The sequence below is a fragment of the Marmota marmota genome, unplaced genomic scaffold (genome assembly GCF_001458135.2).
Source record: "Marmota marmota marmota unplaced genomic scaffold, marMar, whole genome shotgun sequence".
Lineage (NCBI taxonomy): Eukaryota > Metazoa > Chordata > Mammalia > Rodentia > Sciuridae > Marmota > Marmota marmota.
In genome coordinates, this window is record NW_025999941.1 from 3,882,287 (window position 1) to 3,902,980 (window position 20,694).

General features: G+C 32.9%; 1 protein-coding gene across 1 annotated transcript in view; it reads left to right on the plus strand.

Moving 5' to 3' along the window:
• The window catches only part of Tbc1d5 (TBC1 domain family member 5), a 454,552-nt gene that overhangs the window by 54,204 nt on the left and 379,654 nt on the right, over positions 1 to 20,694 (plus strand). The window contains exon 2 of the mRNA XM_048801010.1: positions 9,061 to 9,257. The gene's annotated coding sequence lies outside the window, so the exon portion shown is untranslated. The remainder of the gene's footprint in view (positions 1 to 9,060; positions 9,258 to 20,694) is intronic.

Consider the following 20,694-nt stretch of genomic DNA (forward strand, 5'->3'; position numbering starts at 1 on the left):
AATTTTTCTTGGAAACTTTAAATATGTTGAAGAATTTTTTTGAAGAATACACTTAAAAAAATTATCCTGAAGGGCTGGGGATATGGCTCAAGCGGTAGTGCGCTCGCCTGGCATGCGTGCGGCCCGGGTTCGATCCTCAGCACCACATACAAAGATGTGTCTGCCGAAAACTTAAAAAAATAAATATTAAAATTCTCTCTCTCTCTCTCTCTCTCTCTCTCTCTCTCTCTCTCTCTAAAAAAAAAAAAAAAATCCCGAGAACCAAAAATGACATTAGATATGTAAATTAATTCACGGCTATTTTATTGAGTTATTAGACAGATTAAAACACTAGCACCAGTACATGTGTGATACTCTTATTTATCTTATCAGAGTGTTTATTGGAAATCTACTAAAAAAGTAACCTAAATTGCAAATCTGAGAATTCAGTTGGATTGTTCATATTTAAAATCAGTACCAAAATGAGACATTATATGAATCATAAAACCACTTTTTGCAACTTTTTAAAGATTCAATTGGAGATTTTTCTAGGTTTGTAATACTGTTGTTTAGAACTAAGGAGACTTTAAAATAAAATCCTAAATACCTGTGAAATAAATGCTGACATCTGTTTTCCAAACCAGTCAGTGAATTCAAATTACTTTATGCTATAAAAGTTAGCAAAATTAAAATTTAGATAATACTCTCATTCCTTCTTTTATCCTCAACATACCTGTTTTAGGGATCAAGATACTGAAGGAAGATGTTGGGAAAAGAGTATCTTGTTTTTCTCCAACTTGGCCTTTTTTGTCTCTACCCTGTTTTTGTACCTTTCATGCCACAAAATTTAGAAATCTTGGGAATGTAATAAACTTACTTTTCTTCTGCATTCTGTGTAGGCACCATCATTTCTCTCATATTCTTTTGCCTCTAAGTCCTACAGTTCTGTACCCACAATGCTAGTTTGTGTTTTTATTACTCTATCTCCCTTAGAGCTGTCTTTCTCACTAAGTACTTGGTAATTGATTCAACCATTTTTCTGTATTGCTGCTGATTAACAACATTATCCTGTTAAGATTTCCTTTATTTCTCTGTGAGAAAGAGATAACAGAGAGATAAAAGGCAGTGAGATCAATAAAGGAACAGTAGTTTGGTAGTAAAATGAGTGGTGGAAAAATCATGAGCCACAAGCTAGGGGAAAAAAAAAATCTAAATGATTGAGTCCTTTATTGAGCACACTCAACTCTTCTGCCTCTGTCTTTTTCTAGTTTTAATCAGTGTTGCCTTTCATTTTCTGAGAACCAAAGCTCCCTCAGAGTTTAAGACTAACCTGGGATGGTCCTTTTCTTTGGCTTTTCTCTAGTGCAACCAAATACAGTTCGGACTTTTCTTTTTGAACAATTTGATCATGTAGATAGTATTTATTGGATAAAAGGTGACACCAGGTGATATCACAAAATGGCATTGGATTTTCTTTTTAAGGAACTTTGAAACAAATGGGGTAATATAAGGAGTAGTTAATGAGATGCAGAATAAGAAGGCTAGAATTGAAAAATGTAGAATATGAAACAAAATTATAGACGATGCTTGTCTTCTTATTGTGAAAGATACCTGTTTTGAAAAGTCCCATGGCCTTTTTTTTTTGGCCACAGGAAATGAACAAAGACTGAAATTAGCTGAAGGAATTCTTTTTTTTTTTTTTTTAATCAGAGTTAGATTAATCTGCTGTTTTCTTAATGAAAAATAATAGTTCCTGGAATTTTCTTACTTTCCATGGGTTCATTTTGACTGGTGTTCTTCAAGATTTCATTGAATTCTGTGTCTCTGGATTGACCCAGCCTCTTTTGGTTCATTTGAAAAGAATGTTAGGAACAAATATATTTGTTTTTCTTAAGCTAAATTGAACTTGAAATCTGCTTGATCCTATGTGGAACCAGTTTATTCAGTACAAAGACTGTATTTTTGGCATCAAGAGCAATATTGAATGTATAACATTTGAATTTCAAAAAATTCTCTTCTTGAATTTCATGTGCATTGGTTTCTGTTCTGCTTTGAGCTTAATGTAATCTGGGATCTAGTTTGATACCAACTATGGTTAGTGAAAAATAAGCATGAATATTTGGGAGAAAAATGTTCTATATTATTATGAGATGAAGAGTCATTTTGGTAAGTGAAAATAGATTGTATTAGGACATCTTGGAAGCATTTCATTTAATAAAGCTAAAGGGACAGAGCCAGATCTCAAAAACAGTGATATAAATCTATCAAGGTTTATGAAGTTGAAGGAAATTCATGAGCAGAGTACATTATGGTCAGGTAAACTTATCTATGTTATACTTAGAATTCATTTTAAATCAATGTGGCATGGTTAAGACCAAATGGACAGGAGTCATATTGCTTGGGTTCAACTCCCCAGCCATACCATTTGCTAGCTATATGGAGTTAGTGTTAATTTCCTCTTGTTTTTTTTTTTTTTTGGTGGTGAGGAGGAGGCATTGAATAAGATAACTTAATATTGTTACTAATGTTCATTTTTCAAGGAGACTTTATTATGTTTGACATTATATCCTAACATGGTTCTGGCATGTATGTAAATGTCAAGGGGTAAAAAATCGCTTGAATATTTTCTTTGGTTTAGAAGAATACAGGGAGAACTATGTAAAAAACTAAATTTCAGTGGACTATATTCATTTTCATAGATAGGCCTTGAAAGAAAAATATTCATGTTGAAATTTCAAAATTAAAAAACAAGTAGTTATCCTTGGGGGAAAGTTGGGAATTTTTTTGGAGTTAGAATCTCTATGCCACCAGAACAATGCTGAATAGCCCTAACTTGGTGTGCCAGCAGATCAGATTATTGAGTGCAGTTTGTTCATCAGTACTCAGTATAGACAGTTCCATGCAGACGAGAAGACTGACACAAACGTTTTAAGTTTGATTGGAAGTATGGGAAACATTTTCTGTCCTGAATGCTCCTTTGGTACCAGTGTATGTTAATGTCCATTAGTGTCATTAAGCAAGGTTAGATGTAAGCTCTTACTCCTTTTTGTCCTTTTTTGTTAGCTGTTATTGTATCCTTTTACATATAAATTTCGCAACAAAATTTTTCATATTCATCTCCATTAAACAATTCCTATGTCTTCTACCAAAAATATCAGTAAATGACTTAATTTTTAACCAGAAGATTAAATTTTATATTAAGGAAAATCATGCAGGCATTTTTTTTGTATAGTTGAAACTTTTTATTTAGTCATCTCTTGTTTTTTACTGAAAATACACATTGTGATAGTAATAATTTAAAATTTTCAGTTTTTTATGAAGTAGGATATGATTTAATTAGGTTGAATAAAATATGTATGTTCAAAAATTTAAAAATTTTGTGCCTAAAGAATGGAAAGTGGTTATAGTTAGTAGATATATTCTGAGAAGGCTTGAAAAGTCATCTATTGTATCAAAATATTTGGAGGATCTTGATATAGGATTGAGGACTTCTGGGAAACTGAGGCATTGTGAAATTCTCCCCAAATGTCAATTCTTGTGATCAAATTGGAAAGACATTTCAGAGATGTCACTCAAGAGTAACAGAGTTTATTAGAAAGGATGGAAAAAGGGCCACTCTAAGGAGAGAATGGGTCCTCTCAGAGGAGAAGGACAGCATGCCTCTCCTGGATTCCACATTGATTGATTGATTGATTGATTTTACTGAAAAGACACATTGATAGTAATCATAAAAAAAATCTGAAAATTTTATATTAAGCTTCCCAGGGAAGCTTCCAAGAGTCCCACCCAGGTCCGCCTCTTGACTTTTGACTGACAGCAGGATGACATCAGATTTTCAAGTTCCCACTTCCATGAGCACTGTAGGTCACTTTGGCCCATGATGACAAGTTCTAATTATAATCTCTTCTTATAGAGTTTATGGTTAGGGGGAATTATCCTTCTCTTCCTGAGTTCCAGCATCTAGTTTGTGAAAATCTCACAAAAGTCTTCCTCTTCAGGGTAACTTGGGTGCCTCTTATTGGAATTATTTTGTGCCTGCATTTCTCCTGTAGATAAATGGTAGTTTGCTGAGGAATATAAAATATCCTGTTACTTCATTTTAGTGAGGGAGGGCTGCAGGTAAATTGCTTCTTGGAAAAGAAGCATGCAGGGGTCAGCATAGTGGACCCAGTTGGTAGAATTATTCCCTTAACTTTATGTTCCCACCATTCACATCTATCTGTCCTGTCAGTCTGTTTCTGAATCACCACTTTGATAAGCTTATTAGATGGTTTTTATGCACACTAAAGGTTTTGAAGCACTGCTGAATTCTTCACTGGCAGTTTTTAGAATTTTGGCTTCTGTCTTTTCTGATGGATGTTGTTTTTTGCCACTTGGGAGAAGAGCAGAGGAGAACTGATTAGCTGTTCCCAATGACCTGCCTGCCATTCCACATGCTGTTTAGTTTTCAAAGCTTTCATGGTCAGTGTTTGTTAGTTGAAGGACAATAAGATCAGTGAATAGCCTCTAAGTCCTCCCTCCATTGGCACCTCTCACCCCGTTGGTAGGAGGAACATGTGATGGTATGGGTATGTCAGTTCAGATGTTTGACTTACATTTCCTAAAATGTCAGTGGGTTTTACTAAGAATTTCAGGTGAGGAAACATAGATCAGAGTACTTACGTGGTGTTCTGTGGTCAGGATTGTAACTGAAATTGATCTATTTTTACAGTTCAAGACTCTTGATACTACACATACTACCCTTTATTTTAGGTGGACATGGCATGGACCATGAGTTCGGATAACCTGAGTTGGAAGCTTTATCATTTAGTGACTTACTAGTAACTTTACACTTCCCTAAACTTGACTGTCCTCATCTGAAAAGTGGATGTGATAATTAAGATTATTGTGAGGATTAATGACTTTTAATGTATATTTTTAGAGTACTAAATGCAATTCTATTTCAAAGTAAATAATTTCCTTAAATGATAACTACTATTAAGCAGTTCAAAATAAGACATAAAATACAAATATGCTGTGTGGATTAACCAATAATAGCCTAAATGAGTTTGTCAAGATATGAAATACTTCCCTATTCTGATATAGTGTAATAGCTAAAAACTAGGAAGGCATTGGATTTTTGAAGATTTTTTCTGATGGGAAAAGAATATAGGTTTTCATTTTTTATAAATGCTCATATTCTGGCAAATTCTAAATTTGATCCTAGCCCAGACATTTCTTATAACTGCAGACATTTAAATTGAAATGCCTATGAGACATCAGCAACAGGTAAGCTGTTTAACATGCCTAAATCTAAATTTAAGCTCTTTCCCTCTGTGCCTTATCATCTTTCAGAGTTCAGTACATCAGTGAAAGGAATTGCTAGCCATACTCATCCTCTACATAATCTAATCTCCCACCAAGATCAGCTGATTGTAATCACAAAAGTCTCTTCTGCCTTCTCTATCACCTTTGTTTAGGTTATTCTTATCTCACATTTGACTCTTCCCCTGCCACCTTTTGGCCCTCACTGTGAGTTAGCCAAATGTGGTATTTTTCAAAGTAGAGTTGATTGTCATAACTTATTTTAAACCCTTTAGTGTCTTTGCTTACTTTTTCTGCCTCATTTTGGTTCTCATATGTTCCCTTTCCAGTTGCAACTGGTCTTTCTTGACATAAAATGTGCTGGTCTTACTTATTTTTGGACCTTTGCACTTGCTGTGCCCTAGGTTGGAATACATCCTATAACACTAAGACCTCATCTTAAAACTGTTTCTTAGGCCTTTGCTGATCTCTGAACTAAATCCCCTTTCCTGGTATAAAAATCTCACAGTTATGCATTTGCATAATTATGTGCTGTTTTCCCAAGTAAAAATGTAAGCTCCTTGAAGGCTAACCCAATTTTAGTGTTTACAAAGACCCAGAATAGTCTTGACAGTAGATGACAAATAGCAAATGACTGACTAAAGTCTATAAACAAGCAATTAATATACAAAGTGATTAATTCTGGAGTAAAGTTCAGATAGGGCTACATTGTTGTCATCCTAAGCATTGTCATTTGAGAATACTTAAGTTGTGGTTGCATTGATTTGATCTGCCTTTAGTTTTACTTTTTCTATTAAAAGTGAATATAAGTAATATTTTGATTTAAGAGCTTTCCAGAACTTGGATTGAACTTTCATAAGCTTTAGACTAAAACTTTGTCCTTTTGTTGAATCTGCATTGTATTTGAGGTTTACAATTTAAAAAGGAGATGGTTGGTCACACACATCTTCATATTTACTATGTGGGATTTGTCCATTTATTTTAGTTGTTTGAGGCATAAACATTTAAAAATTGTACCAACCCTGTCGAGACAAGAAATCATAGCTATTTTAATAAGTTTCTTAGTTCTTAGGAAAGTTAGAATTCAAAGTTAAGACAATATTGGAATTTTGCTTTTATGTAGGTTTTTTGTTTATTTGTTTTTGTTTCATTTGGGCCTTTATTTAGTACATGACTATTGCTGACAGATTGACATGTACTTGTGAAAACTCCTAAGACTTCAGTGTTCTCTTGAAAATTAGTTTAGTACTGTTTACATTTTAAAATTAGTACTTTCAATAAACTTTTGGTTTCCATCTATTCTAAATTCTACCTAGGAGTACACAACTTCAGGGGGAAAAATGGGCACAGTCAGCAGAAAAAAGGTGGTCTGAGCATTTATGCGTTAAATATGCATGCTAATTAGGGAAAAAATTAGAAAAATATGAAAACAGATGTTACATAAATTATTGCAGTCCCAGGGCAGCAGTAACTTACATACTGACAATAATTTTTTATATGTGCATGTGTATATCTATTTCTAGATTTCTCAATATTTATGTCATTCCTAAGAGAATAACTAGAAAAAGAGCCAGTATAGTCTTCATGGAGAGCCTGGTAAATAGTTCTGCATATGAATTGCTGAGGAAGTGTAGTTGTTTGCTGTGGTCTTACTGAGTGTACAGGGGATCATATGTGTTTCCTAATTTTGCCTATAATGCCCTCTTTTTTTCTCCTATCTTGGTTTCCTTCACTGTATATCAATTTGACATGATACATTCAATATATTTGGCATGATATATTCAATATATTATGTCAAAATAAGGGTAATTAATGACCCTAGCATTGTAAGAAATGGAAAGTTGGCCCCTAATTGGTTTAAAGTATGTATTTAGAAATAAAATAAATTACAATTACTCAGGACATTGATTGTAGTGTCACTTTTTCTTTTGGTTATAGTCATACCTCTTGAGGTAAATAGCCATCATTCTTTAAATAATGGTAAGACAGTGGTATGACAATATATATTCAGTGTTACTTAAATACACGTTAATCATAAAACAGATAATGTTAAAGTAGTCGAATGATATTTGAATACTTTCACTCTAAAGAGACAAAAATGGTCTGTTTTTACAAAGCAAAGATGAGAAAGACACATTTTATTTTAATGGTCAGAAATTTTTGGTTCAACCATAGAAGAAGAGTTATGTGAATATATTGCTGTGCAAAGATCCAGTGACAACATTAAGATATTCTCTGTATGTATATTATAATTTAGAAGAGTATCATTTGAAACTTTTCAGATAAGATTGAAAGTTTAAAATAAGGAAATGCTAAGCCAGGTGTTGGTGCACACCTATAATCCCAGCTACTCAGAAGGCTGAGAGAGGAGTATCAAAAGTTCAGGGCTACCTGGGCAATTTTACTGAGACTGTCTCAAAAATAAAAAAATAAGAGCTAGGGCTATATCATGCCAAAATCATGTCAAAATAAGAAGAGCACCCCTGGATTCAATTTCCAGCACCAATTAATTATATAAATAAATAGGAAGTTCTGCATTTTTAAAAAATACTTATTTTTTAGTTGTAGTTGAACACAATACTTTATTCATTTTTATGTGGCACTGAGAATCGAACCTAGGACCTCGTGTGTGCTAGGCAAGCGCTCTACCGCTGAGCCACATCCTGAGCCCAGAAGTTCTGCATTTTAATATAATAAATTATTGCAAACAAGAATACAAACAGATGAAACATGAATTATATTTAATAAAATAGAAATATCTAAAATGCCATAAGACAGTTTCTGGAAATCCTTTTTCCAGTGGGTTACTTCTGTTATTTGGTTTAAGGAGCACAAGATACTAAAATGTGTTTGATCTAATTAATTCCTTTCAACTCTCAGTAATTTTAAGGTCGATTTGCTATCATATTTTTTAGTTGTCTGCCACTGACATTTTACATCATATTACCTGAAGGCTGCTATATTTTTGCACATACAGTGTGCCACCAATACTTCTTAACAGGTTGTTGAATGTTAATAAACTAAAAATGAAATCTAGAGGTGGATGATAATATGTTTAGTAATTTATTATATTACAAGGTTTTTACTTAAATTGGATAGTCTATTTAAGAACTTTAGTTGTTATTTTGGATTTTGTATAGAAATATGATTACATCATATGATTTATGGAAATACATTACTAAATGAAGTAATGTGTTTTTTCTTTTGCTCTAGGAAAAAGCTATGTAAATTAATTTTCCACTCACAAATAATATTCACTTGTCATCACAGATGTAATCATACTCTAATTTTATATTTTATTAATGCTTTGAAATCCATTTTTAATGGAATTTTTACATGTTTTCAAAATGTCAAATTTCCATTTTTTATATCATTTTAAAATATATTGTTTTACTGTTAGAAGAGTAGATTCGTATGTCATTTCAGGAGAAAGTTAAATGAAGTTATAACAAGTGATTTGTTTTATAGTGAGGTCTGACTCTGTGTGTGTGTGTGTGTGTGAGAGAGAGAGAGAGAGAGAGAGAGAGAGAGATGTCTTTTATTATTGGTATTATAAAATGATACTTTCCTCCTGGAGTTAAAATAGATAATGGAAAGTGATTAGTGAGTAGAGTAATGTTTGTCCTCCAGGAGCCTAAAATATTTTGACATGAATTTTTGTTTGGCCTGCCATTTTGCATTGTTTGGTTTATTTTAGGGTTCCCTACTGGAATAGGAACATTTTAGTTTGCTACTGGAATTGGAGTATTGAAGTTATTTTATTTATTTATTTTTTAGGTAGATGTTTTTCCAACAGTCGAGGGAGAAGTCAGTTGGTCTCTAGATCTTGATTCCTCTTCAATTCCTGTTTACCAGTCAAGACTTCTATTTGGTGAAATCTGTTGTATTGAGCTGGTGTCATCTTTGAACCGTAACAAAAACATGCATTTTCAAGTATCAAACAGATTTGTGGATTAGTAAAGTTCTTCTGAAAGGTAAGCATCTATTTATTCATAATATACATTTAAACATTGAATACTGTGAATACCCTTTACCATAGTAATTGTATAGATTTTTTTGTCCATGAAATATGTGGTGGAAGCTTTAAGAAACATTTCTCACCAGCAGTCTTAGCAATTTTCAGGGCTATACTTTTTCTATCCATAGATATTTTTTTTTCCCAAATATTTTCATATCCTTTAAGCCTCCACTTAATTTTTTTTAGAGGAATAGGAAATTAGGATAAATGTAGAGTTGAAAATTTCTCAGGTCATGTTCACAATTTTTTCCTACCATAGCCAATAATAAGAAAAATTTTACATTTGTAAGCCAGTTCCTATAGGTATAAATGAAACTGAAAAAAAGTTGAAGGAATTTTTATACTAATTACATAGGATGTACTTTGTGCTCTTGTTCTTTTATATTTCATGTAATACATGCTAAAGCCAATAACTAAATTTATTTTCCTATTTAATAATATGTCGAGTTTACAATTTCAAAAATCCTGCTTTAGATTACTCGTAAGTTTGTTCATGACTGACTTGTTGGAAAAGTAAGGGGAATGAGACAGTTTTTCTGCCTCAGCCAAGCTGCTTTTTCTTGTCTGTCTTCTCTTCACTGTCCCCATTCTCTATAAGCTATCAAGTGACTTGATGGAAGGGTAACTATTGAGGAAGGCTAGAGCCCTTATTGGGGTTTGAGTGTAGGGGGAGCACAGACACAAATAGTGATATCTCAGAATTTTAAAGGAGAATAAGTCTCTGGATACAATCAAGCCTTTATGGTAAGGTACATATTTCTGTATTCTTTTCCTTTTATCTGCATTAATTGGATGTGTATTCTGATACCTTCAAATCATTCTTGGTCTGAAACATTGTTATCTTTGTAAGTTCTGTGTATCATCATTGGATAACCCAGATCTTTTCCCCAATAGTCTCTTCTAAGTACTCATTCATGTTTTATCCTTTTAATAAATTGCATTTTTTTCTGATTATAAAAGTAATATTTTATGTTAAAAAATTTGGTAAATATTGAAATGTTAGAAGTAAGATAAAAATTATCCCTAATCCTAATATATAGAGATGAACTAATGTAATACTTTGAAAATAAAATCTATTATTTTTACTTGAATTTAACAAAAGAAACTGAAATGAAGCCTAAATGATTAGTGAATTCCAAATAAATGTTTTTTTTCCCCCAAAATCATAAATGTTAGTTTCCAAGAGTCTTTGAAAGAAAATTATGGAAATCTTCTAAGTACTTTGCAAATATGAGACTAGAAAAGGGTGAATTAAAAGCAGAATATCTTTTTATTTTAAGATAGTTTGTTCAAATTTATAAAATATAAAAATCAACCTTTAAAGTAATTAGTTCCCTGGCATTTAATACATTCACAATATTTTACTACTTACTACCTCTATCTAGTTCCAAAAACATTTATATAACATCAAGGTAAAATACTCAATAAGCAGTTTCTCTTTATAAAGTCTGCCTTACTTACACTTGTGGTATCTATTAGTCTGTATTCTGTCTCCATGGTGTAGCTTTACTGCATATTTCATATGAATGTAATCATATGTGGCATTTTGTGTTTGGCTTCTTTCACTTAGCATAATATTTTCATTTTTTTTTATCCATGTTGTAGCACTTACTGGTACTGAATTATTTTTCTTAGCTGAATACTAATACTCCATTGTATGTATATACTTCAGTTTGTTTATTCAGTTTATTTTTCAACTATTGTGAGTTAGTGCTGCTATTAACATGTGTACACATGTACCTATTTGAATATCTGTCTCAGTTCTTTTGGGTATATACCTATGAGTAGAATTGCTCAGTCATATTTTAATATTGTGTATAACTTTTTGAGGAGTTATCAAGACTATTTTATATAGTGGCTGCACTATTTTATATTCACATTAACAATGTATGAGGGCTGCAGGTTCTCCATATTTTGTCAACACTTTTTTTTCCCCATTTTTTGATTGTCGGAATACCTTATGATAGTAATAAATGACTTTCAGCTAAGAACATTATAGAGAAATGATTCTACTTTTATTATTTTATTATATGTAATTGTAATTTCTTACATAGTGATTGTTTTTCTCATATAGCAATTATGTATCAATCCAGAATATCACTTAGTTCTGTTTTTTCTTCAGAGCTAGCTGACCAGTGGACATTTTTTTCCCCTCAGAATTGAAGATTTTTAAACTTTTTTCATTGGCTTAAAATTATACTACATTATGCTTCACGTTTGTACCATGGTTTGCCTTGCATATAGTTTTTGTTTGTTTTTATTAGACTTTTAAACTGCCATTATTTTCATTTATTGCTCACAAGAGAGATATACTTCTATTTTTATTGATAGCATTTCACAGTTGTCCTTTCAGGCTCCTAAATCACAAAATGACATTTTGTTGGCTACACTGTTTTTTAAGTAATCTCGAGTTTCCTTGGCCTTTCAATGAAGTGCCATTCTCAGATTTCTTTTATTGTATTACTGGGTTAGTTATTGTTTCTTTTATCCCATTGCCATCCTCATTCTTAGATTCACTTAAATAAAATTTTAGAAAGGTTTAGTGGAAGATGAATTTTTTGAGTTGTGCATATTAGAAAATGTACTTATTTATTCTCAGTTGATTGATGATTTAGTTCAATATTTAAGCTTAAAATAATTTTCCTCAGAACATTGAGGGCTTTACTCCCAAAACCTTTTCTGCTATCCTATTATTCCTAAGGAGAAATTTGAAATCAGTCTGAACCCCTTGAAGACTGTTACAGAATCTGTCACAGTGAAAACAAAATAGACAAAAATCCTTAACTTGATTAAGGTTATGTTTGAGGGCAGAGAGGTTGACAGGTAGCTAGATAAGTAAATGTGTAGTAGGTTAGATAGTGATTCTATGATGGAGAATAATACAAGAAGTGGGACCTAGGGAGTTTATAATATAGGGAGAGGGGTAGAGATTTTAAAGTAGCAAAGTACACGGAAAGCCTCATTGAGAAGGGAACATTAAAGACCTGGAGAACATGAGGGAATGAGTGTCTAGGCACAGAGAATAAGATATACAAAGGCTGTGAGGCAAAAATATTGCTGAATTGTTCAAGGAAAGCCTAAAGGTCAGTTACTGCAGTTACTCTCTACTAATGGATATTAAATTAAGAAAGTAACTCGGAATTTATATCTTTTAAATGCCTGCATTTGGCTTTTATTCTGAATGAGAGAGAGAGCTATTGGGGAGTTTCCTTAGTAGTATTGTAGTTTAAAAGAATTATTATTGATTGCCAGTTTGAGAACAGATTTTAAGGTAGCAAGGGCAGATGCAGAGACACCACGTAGAACGTTAGAAGTGAGAGAAAACTGTCATTTGAACAACAGGGTTTGCTGATTTGTTGGATTTGAGTTAAGAGAAAGCAATAAGTGGAGAATGAATTTAGTGTTTTTGGTTTGAGTAACAGGAGAGAAACTTTCATTTAATGAAGAAGGGGAAGATTATAAAAGGAATACAGTTGGGAGAAGGTCAGAAGGTTGATTTTTGAACATGCAAAATTGTATATTTGAGTGGAGAGGTTAAGGAGACGCTGACCTGGGTTCAGGGAGAGTTCAAAGTTTGGACAGGGTAAATGGGTAAGGGAGATGTTTTGGATGAAGGAAAAATTGTCAGTTGTAGATTGTATAAAAGTTAACTTTTAAATACAGTCTGGTAGATATAACTACTATGTCCTATCCTTGGGGAACCTTAAGTAAAAGGATTAAGAGAGGGAGTGTGAAGGAGGTTAGGAATGGAAAACCCAGTGAGGTGAGAGAAAAACTCCCATGTCTCTGAATATCTGAAAGGGATGTAAGTACTTCAAGGAAGGAGAAGTGATTATTTATGGTAAATTCTACTGGTCACTGAAGTTGGACTTGTGAATTCTGTTGAATTTTCTAATGGGGAGTTATTGATGACTTTTAGAAGAACAGCTTCGTAGAGAACAAAAGGTGAAGGCATTCAGGTGACCGACAGAAGAGAAACACATATGGCAGATGAAGGGGAAAGTTAGGGTCAAGCGAGGCTTATTTTTAAGAGTGATTATGCAAAAAAAGTGGAAGATTATTAAAGTAATGTGTACAATGTTAGACTGCCTCATAAAGGAAATGGTTTATCCTTAAACAGGAGAAAGGATGATTTATCTTTAAAAGGAAGAAGGCAGAGAATATGGGCACAGATGCATTTTTAAAAAGCTTTTGGTTAAACTTCATGCTGTGTTTAGCTTGTGTGACATACAAGAAGCATCATGATTAGCTGCTTCTCATGTCTTTTAAGCTTATTCTGTAATTCTTACTTCTTAATAATTTTTTTTTAACTTTAGCCGTATAAATTAGTGATTTCGTTTCCAGTTTAGGATTTTTGTGGTTAAATGTTTCTGTTAATGGAATTAATGGAATTAAGACATACAGCAGGCATTTATGTATGACTTATCTCTTGATGTTTTTAAAGAATATCAAGTTAGTGAATATTTCCATAGAATGCTAGAGAATCACCAAGCTATGTTAAGATGGGATGCAGGGCCATCAGCTTCGCTTCTCTCTTCTCTCTTCTCTTCTCTCTTCTCTTCTCTCCCCTCCTTTCTCTCCCCTCCTTTCTCTTCCCTCCCTTCCTCCCTCCCTCCCTCCCTGTTTTTTAGTATTTATTTTTCAGTTTTCGGTGGACACAACATCTTTATTTTTATGTGGTGCTGAGGATCGAACCCAGCGCCCCGCGCATGCCAGGCACATTCCCAGCCATCAGCTTCTTTCTTATACCAGTCTTAGGTAGGTCATTGTTCAAATGCACTTGGCAAAAAATGAAGTACTTCATGTCTTAGATTCCTTGAACTAGGTAAAATTGTAATTGTAAAAATCCACAAATGCCAAGGGTTTGTAGTGTTCATTACGATACATATTCCTCCTAGCTGCCTTAGCCCAGAAGCATAGTTAATAAACATGGTATAAGATAATGGCATCAGAAGTCTACTGCTATAATATGGAGTGGGCATATGCTTTTGAGTTGTAATAGTGTTATTCTTTTTACCCATTCTTGTCAAGCTCCCTGTACTCTTTAGTGATTCAGCTGCCCCTGTGGCTGTAGATACTGATTATGGTGTCCTGTGACATGATTCAAATTGCTTGTTCACTATGACCCATACTGTAGTACCTAAGTGAGAATAGTAGGTGGTATGGGATCAGTTAAAAGGCCAAAAAATTGAGGAGCCTGTGAAGAGTATTCCCCATAGCACCGCTAGTGACTCACTCATTCCTCTGATTTAAATGCCCCCTCCCCCACCCTGCCTCATGTACTGGAGATTGAACCCTGGGGCAATCTACCATTGAGCTACTGCTGTCTTTTTTTTGTTGTTGTTGCTGTTTTGTTTTATTTTCAATTTTTTATTTTGAGACTGGGTTTCAATAGGTTGCCAAGGCTGGCCTGGAACTTGGAATCCTCCTGCCTCAGCCTCCCTGAGTAGCTGAGATTACAGGTATGCACCAAGATGCCCAGCAACAAATTTCAGTTCTTTACAATTCCCCTTTTCCCTATAATCTGAAACAATGTCCTTTTTACTGAGATGAAAGACATTGGAATGATATCTCCTATACATCTATATATTCACTTGTCTTCTGATGCAAGTGAGAGTGTGTACTCAGTATCCTTTCAACTTTCTTAAGTACTCTGCTTTTAGAAAGAGGGCTCTTATGGAAGGAATAATAGAAATAAGATGTCTTGTGCATCTAGTTTCCCTTTAAATGCAGGGTGTAGCTTATCAAATTGCCCTTTAAGCAACAATGAAAGATCTCTTTCAATTTCTTTAGGGATATATTTATATCATTGTATAGTATGTGAAACATGTACTATTTGTGGAGAGGCTGCCTGGCATTTCATGGGCTAACTCTGAGAAGAGTCCTTAGGGAATTCTCTATTTCACAAGTGAAAAGTTCACTTGTTAACCACCAACTCTTTTAACCTCTTCTTACCTGATTCCCTGTTAAATACTTCATTATTTAACATCATCATTTGTATCTCTTCCATGCACTTCACACATCTTTCTCCTATACATTGCAATTTTTTTTTATCTGTTTCTCCGTTTAACTTACTAGTCTAAATAAACCATCTGTGGTGACTTTTCCTTTATAAGTGCAAACTTGTTTGCAAAAATCTTAGTGCAGAAATACCAACTATGTTATTCTCATGCACTCATGTTTCTCTGTATGCTGTGTTTATCCTTGAGCTTCCAATCTTTGTAAATTAAACAAGAGAAACTTGTCTCTATGGGGTTTTATGCTAGTGGTGTGTTTTCAGCAATACACATAAGGATGACACTTAACTATTTTTCATTTGAATTGAAAATTTTTGAGTGGAGAAGATGTTTGGAAATGTAGCAAAAAGGTAATGATTTGCTTTAAGTTCTATAATGTTTTTAGCTTTGAAATTATTTCAATATGAATTCATTTGATCCACAAATATTTATTAATTATTTACTCTATGGCAGATACTGAACTATCTGGAGATATACTTCTTAAATAATATATCCTTTTAGGATGTTTTACTTTTTAAATTAGATCATGTGAGCATTTTTTTTCAAAGTTCACTGAGAAGTTTTTTTAGGTTTTCACTGTATGTGTACTCTTTTGTGATAATAGAGAGCCAATCCTAAATAATAGTAAAATGTAGAAAATAGAGAATCTGGTTCATCTTCTCTTCCTCTCATTCACTGTTTCAAGGGCTTAATGAACAGTGAAATGAACCAACAACTTCCCTTTCTCTTCTTTGCAGTTATAGTCGTCTTCTGTGGTACTTAGCAGATCTGAAAGAAGCAGGAAAGTTGATGAATTGGATGGGAGAAGATATATAAACTTATAATGAGACAAATAGAAAAACAACCATTTATAATTGAGAGGTGGCTGTTTCTTCTAAGTAAAATATATTCACCAAACATTTCTATTTGTCATAGAAATTTGAAGCTTTACTTTAGAGTATTCCCAACTTTAGTATTCCTTTGTAGTCTATGAACAGCTGACCCATTTAAAGGAAATTTCTGTTAGTCTTTAGTTTGTAATGATTTGACAGGAAAGTCACTAACATTGCATTTATTATTGAGACAGAATAAGGTTTCAGTTATTAAAAATATGTGCTCAAAATTTTGTAAATGATATGAACAATAACTTTTCTTCAACTTAAAAGATGCAGTGCATTCAGTATGCTAGTGAATATGTGTTGAAGATATTTTGAAAGCCTAAATTATTTGAATATGTTTGAGACTTTTGTTCTTCTGTATTTATGTTGAAAACATTACATGTTTTTGGATCATTCATGGTATAGTCTTAGAAGTTTGGTGTTTTATACTTTCAGTTATATGTACCCTTGATAAGGCATTTGTTAGTAATATTGGAACTAAGTAGTTTTACCCAAATTCCATTCAGCTGTTGCTGTCTAAAATAAAATATTTTAAAATAAGTAGCCATTTCATGAGAAATCTATTGAAAGTGTTTTTCATCTGATAGTGTGTATTTTAATTTTTATAAATGAAACAGGAATTTATTGATATAGCTAAGGAAGGTTTTCTGTTCACATTTAATAGTATGTAATTTGATATTATTTGGACAGGATCTTACATAAGCTAAAAAAATATTCCTTACCCATTTTAAAACACGTTATATCTTACATGTTAATCTAATTTCTCACTGAAGTCACTAAAGAGAATTGTGTACCAGTAGGTTTCTAAAACTTTGACATTATTTTAATCTGATAACAAATGGGTTTAAGTTCATGTTCTTTCTGTTGTTGGCAACAAATCTAAACCTGTATTTTTTGGATTTATGAGGATAAGTCCTGCTTTGGCAATCTTGTAGATCCTCAAGAGAATAGTTAAACAGTGATTAATCATTGTTTCTTCACTGAGTGTGCTGAAAAGAATGGAAAAGCTGCATTTCACACTTCTGAAGCAATTAATCCCCATGATCTTAGCCAGGTTTGTCTTGTAGATAAGTCGGGATACAAAATGGTACCTAATTTATCAATGTATGCATGCCATAAAGTATAAAACACACAATTTATTTCATATCATTTATAGTCAAATGTAAAAAAAAGAGTGACTTTGCCATATCCAAGAGTGTTTCCTACATTACCTTCATATAAACTAAGTACCAGAGATTACAATGGGATTCCTGTTTATTGTGCACATCTGGTGCAGTCACTATGCATTTTCTCATTCACTTGCTGGCATTTTTAGTGATTGTGGCATAAATCACCTTGCTAATCAGAAACATAAGTGACGGGAAGTCATCTCCTTTTTTTGAACAATGGGAAAAAACATATGGCTTCTTAGACAGTACTTGGCTGTTATACTATTTATGTGGCTGTATATTTGGTATTTAGAATTTCATATTAATTGCAGTAGTTTGGTTTAAGGCATCTAACACCTACAGTTTGTGGTCAAAATTTTCATTTTACACAACTTTCATAAAAAATAAAGAAGGTAACTTACAGGCCTTGTATTTTAAAAACTTAAAACTACTTTTGGGAAGAGTTTTGATGAAGATGAATTGAATAAAATTTATATATATTTTAAATGTCTAGATGTTTTTATCTATATGCATTGAGTGATTTCAGACTAGTTTTTAATTATTCCTATTCCAAAACACCACACAAATCAGAAAAAAAATGTTATTGTCCTTAAAAGTGTTAGAATGTAATTGATAGCAGTTTTTCTAGAGCAGTGGTATTATTTTAAGAACTGCATTTTTAATGAATTGTTGTTTATAATTTGGAACTATTTCTGCATAGACTACAACTAAAACTAATGGATGAGTGAAGTTTATAAAACTTAAGAAATTTATATGTGTAGGCTTTAAAGATTGCCCTTAGTGATTGCTATTTATTGTAGACTGCTTGCTACAGGTTTTTTTCCTTTACTTTCAATAATTACTCAATTCTCAAAAGGTGATTAATATAAGGGCCCTTTGTTATTGTTTGACTTTATAATATTTAAATTTCCTCTGTATTTCCTCTGCTTTTCCTTTATTTATTTTAAATGTGTAAATTTCAAATGAAAATTAATATTTTTTGGATAAATATGTGTCTTGCATTTTTTTCCCCTCATTTCATGTGACTATTGATTAGTTAGGCTAATCAAGATGTTTATTTGTTAAAGTTTATTTGTTAAAATACATGCCTTCATTTGAAGTAGCCCTCTTGGGATGAATACATAATTCATCAATCAAAGTATTTTAGAATGCCTTTTTTTGAATTTTCTTGAGTAGAATTGATGTACAACTATTCAAAATGATACTTTGAATGGAGATAACATTCAGTTTGTGGGTATGCATATGCTAGTAATTTTGTTAAAAAAAATCAATCATATTAACTTAGATTGGAGACCATGTGTACCTCCTAGATAATTAAGCATTGAGAATAGAAATAGTTTTGAAAAAGTGCCCAAATTTTAAATAAATAGCCTTATTTATTAATATTTTTAATAATCTTTTATGATATTGTCTGAAGGACCACCTGCAGTAGGAATTTACAAATTAAATAAAAACAACAAAAGGAGGGGTATTTTTTTCCTGATATCATTGCTTGTTTTAAAATCACTACTATCCAGATTCTCTATTAAGGTATAATATGCTATTTTAAAAATTATAGTTATGACTGAATTGATGTCTTCTTTCTAGATTAAAGTTACCTAGTGCTTAAAATTGAGTGAAATCTATACCAGAGTTCTTTCTTGACTGTTTTTATTTTCTTTTTCTGTTAAAGTCTCTGTGTATCCCATCTTATTTTTTTTAAGGTTGGAGGTCTATTTCTTATAGATGTCAACTTAAAAGTATTACAATTAAACAGATATAAATTTCTTTTTCTTCATGAAAATTTAATAGTTCCAGGAGAACATGGTGTTAAAATCCATAAAAGTGGTGATTGAAAGGATGGCAAAAGTATCAAAATGGCAAAAATGAAGGTTTAATTTTTCATAACTGAATATTTTGAAAATCCTCAGAAATGATACTTTGAAGAAAAATTTCTTGTATTAAAGTGCTTGATGGAAAATATATTAACCTAAATTATTTGCTTATTTATGACCATAAAGGCAGGCTGTAATTTCTTAATGTATTTCAATTATTAATTGAAATTGAACATTCATCAATGTTAATATTCATTGCACACTTTGTTTAAAATTTGTTTTCAGAGAATTTTTTTTTCCTCCCTTGATTCTATTTCTCGTCTTTATGGTTACATTTTGTTGGTGCACATTACTTTCCTAAGTAGGTTTGGAACTGAGTAGAACTGAGGAAAAGTTATTTTTCTTAAGTTCTAATGACAAAGAATGAACCTTCTAGTTGTAGGAATAACCTTAATGATAGTTCATTACTGCCCTATAGGTGACAGTAGCCACTGTAACCAACAGTACAATGACCTTAACCTGCTCCCCCAGTCGGGAAGATTATTACCTACTGTCCATCTTTCCAGCTATCGTTTCCCTAGCTTGTCTTTGCCTGGAAATAGCTTTTGGAATACTGACTGAGGTGATGTGCCTACCACTGCTTGAAGTGCTATGATACAGACGGTATTTACACTGTTGGCCTAATCATACTGATATTCAGATAACAATGTTAGTTTGTGAAATATTTTCAAGAATGGGAGACTTCTATTTGTGAATGTGAATGTAGCAAAAAGCATATTGCATGTTTTGATATTTCTGGTTTCTGTTTTCATGTTTAAGCCATTTTTGGTGGGAGGTTTTACCAGTGTGGTCTTCACCTGTATTTCCTCTGGGGTTCAGGCATACCTGGGATATGGAGACTAGCAGAATTGACCAGCACATAGTCTTTGATGCAAGGGTACATTAATTGATTTTTTTCTAGGAAAAATAAAATACAAAGACCTAAATCTGGTGGTATTTTAGTGTGCTTTCCATGCTAAACAAAATTCCTGAGGCTTGCTGAGGACTCAGGTCTTTGGAAGGTCTAAATAGCATGAGGCTAAGATCCTGGCAAGAGTCCCTGGCTGCATTATAACATGGCTGAGAAACAGAAATGGGACTGGCATCATTGCAGAAGGGACCAAACATGTTGAATGGTCTTGCTTTAAGACAACCAGCTCTCTTTAAGAACTCTCTCACTCTGAGACAAGCCTTAATTTCTTCCTAGACAATGCTCCCATTGTACTATGTTTTATTTCTTAAAGAGTCTACCACCTGAACACTTCCACACTGGGGACCAAGCTTCCAGAACATGAAACTTTGGGGGACACTCTCCAACTATGTCACTGGGTCACACAGCTTTAGTTGTTAAAAGAATAGCATTTCTAAAATCAACCTGGGTTCTGTTTGTTTTCTGGTCCAGACCTCCCTCCATCAAGGGAGGTAAATGGGTGGGCTGTAGGAAAAAAACAACCAGAACAAGACAATCAGGAGGCA